Source organism: Myotis lucifugus, unplaced genomic scaffold (assembly GCF_000147115.1).
Source record: "Myotis lucifugus unplaced genomic scaffold, Myoluc2.0 scaffold_420, whole genome shotgun sequence".
In the NCBI taxonomy this organism is placed as follows: Eukaryota; Metazoa; Chordata; class Mammalia; order Chiroptera; family Vespertilionidae; genus Myotis; species Myotis lucifugus.
This window is the reverse complement of record NW_005871468.1, coordinates 717,048-719,463: the sequence shown is the minus strand read 5'-3', so window position 1 is coordinate 719,463 and position 2,416 is coordinate 717,048. Positions and strand designations below refer to the sequence as shown.

The window sequence follows — 2,416 nt, the reverse complement described above, 5'->3', positions numbered from 1 at the left end:
AGTCATGCCCCCATAACAATGTTTTGGTTAAAGACAGGCCACACCCCTAGTCAGTTTGGCTCAGTGGACACAGCATTGGCTGCAGAGCAAAGGGTCCCAGGTTCGATTCTGATCAAGGGCACTTACCGTGGTTGTAGGCTCCTCCCCGGCCCAGGCCCTGGTTGGGTCACGTGCCAGAGGCATCCAATCAATATGTTTCTCCCTCTCTTCCACTCTCTCTAAAAGATCAATGGAAAAATATCCTCAGGTGAGGATTAACAATATATAAATAGATAGATAGATAGATAGATAGATAGATAGATAAAGACAGGCCACATATATGACAGTGGTCTCATAGATTATAATGGAGCTGAAAAATTCCTGTCACCTGGTGACCTCACAGCCATTGTAAGGTCACAGCACAACGCATTCCTCATGTGTTTGTGGTGCTTCTGGTATAAACAGACCTGCTGAGTTGCCATTCATATAAAAGTACAGCACATACAATTAGGTACAGTATATAACAGTGGTTGCCAACCGGTGGTCCGTGAGGTCCGAAAGGTTGGCTACCGCTGGTGTATAACACTTGATAATGTAATAAATGACTACAGATTTATGTATTTACTATACTACACTGTTTATCATCATTTTAGAGGGTACTCCTTCTATTTGTTAAAAATGTTGTTGTAAAACAGTGTGCCATGTTTTATTGGCAGCAGCCTCACTATCTCATGTTTCCCGCATGTCTGATTACATCATCTTCTCTGTGCTTCATTTAACTCATGTTTTGTACAGTAACATGAACAGGCTTGTAGCCTAAGAACAACAGGCTATACCATACAGCCTAGGTGTGCAGTAGGCTATACCATCTAGGTTTGTGTAAAAATAACAGAAATGGATGCAATAGAAATGGATGAAAACTTATGATGGGAAATTGGTTTTTTTAATGTATTGCATAATTTTCTTTAATATTTAGTTTGCTTTTTTTCTCTTGGAAATTGGATTTTCAATTATGGCAGCCTTTGTTGTTCCATAAAATAAACAAGCCTGTCATCATAGGATGGCCCTTTCTCCCACTGTTCCAGAGGGAATTCCGTTGAGCAATTATTCCAGCCCTTATGGGTTTGGGGGAACCTGTATTGTGGTCTCATTGTATGATAAACAGTCGGGTAGACTCTCCCTTTTTATGGGTAGGAGAAAAAGGAACATAATTGACATCCAGAGGACAAAGTTGATGGTATAGCCAGGATTCATCTTTAATATAGCCAACTACCTATTTGCTCCACTTTATTTTTATTGAGGTGTAACTACATAAAATGCACAAATCTTTTTTTCCAATTACACTTTACATTCATTATTATTTTGTATTAGTTTTAGGTGTATAGCATAGTGGTTAGATAATCATATGCTCTACCAAGTGGTCCCCTGATATATCCAGTACCCACCTGGCACCATACTTCTACTAGTCTACACTAATAAAAGACAAAGATGCTAATTGACTGTACCTTCACTATGCCCCAAGCCACACCCACCAGCCAATCAGAGCGACTATATGCAAATTAACCCAACCAAGATGGCGGCCAGCAGCCACAGAGCTGGAGCAAGCAGGAGGCTTGGTTGCCCGGGCGATGGAGGAAGCCAAGCTTCCCACCTGCCCTGAGCTGGCTGTGTGCTCCGCTCAAGGCAACAAAGTTTCAATTATAGAAGATAAATAAATCCCAGATACCTGCTTCCAGCCAGCCTCCACTGGGAGCTTAGGTGGCTGGGGGCCGTGGCCAACCTGCAAACAGGCATCAGCCCCTCACCCAGGATGGCCACACCCTCATGGGGTGAGGGTCCCCACTGGGGGGCTTAGCCAGCCTGAAAACGGCCCTCAGCCCCTCACCCAGACTGGCCAGGCAACCCAGCAGGACCCCCCACCCTGAAGGGGCTGTGGCCAGCCTGCAAACAGCCATCAGCCCCTCACCCAGGCTGGCCAGGCACTCCTATATAATAAAAGGGTAATATGCACATTGACCCTAACAGTAGAACAACTGGGAATGACTGGTCACTATGACACTGACCACCAGGGGGCAGATGCTCAATGCAGGAGCTGCCCCCTGGTGGTCAGTGCGCTCCCACAGGGGGAGCTCTGCTCAGCCACAAGCCAGGCTGATAGCTGCCAGTACATTGGTGGTGGTGGGAGCCTCTCCCGCCTCCTCAGCAGCGCTAAGGATGTCCGACTGCAGCTTAGGCCTGCTCCCCGCTGGCAAGTGGACATCCCCCGAAGGCTCCCGGGCTGCCAGAGGGATGTCTGACTGCCAGCTTAGGCCCAATGCCCCAAGGAGCGGGCCTAAGCCAGCAGGTTGTCATCCCCGAGGGGTCCCAGACTGCGACAGGGCACAGGCCGGGATGTTAGACCCCTCCCCCGGTGCACAAATTTTTGTGCACCGGGCCT

The 2,416-nt window shown here is 47.5% G+C and overlaps 1 protein-coding gene across 1 annotated transcript in view; it reads left to right on the top strand.

Moving 5' to 3' along the window:
- Positions 1 to 2,416, top strand: part of MYH10 (myosin heavy chain 10) — a 129,134-nt gene that overhangs the window by 94,960 nt on the left and 31,758 nt on the right. The gene's annotated exons all lie outside the window — the stretch shown is intronic.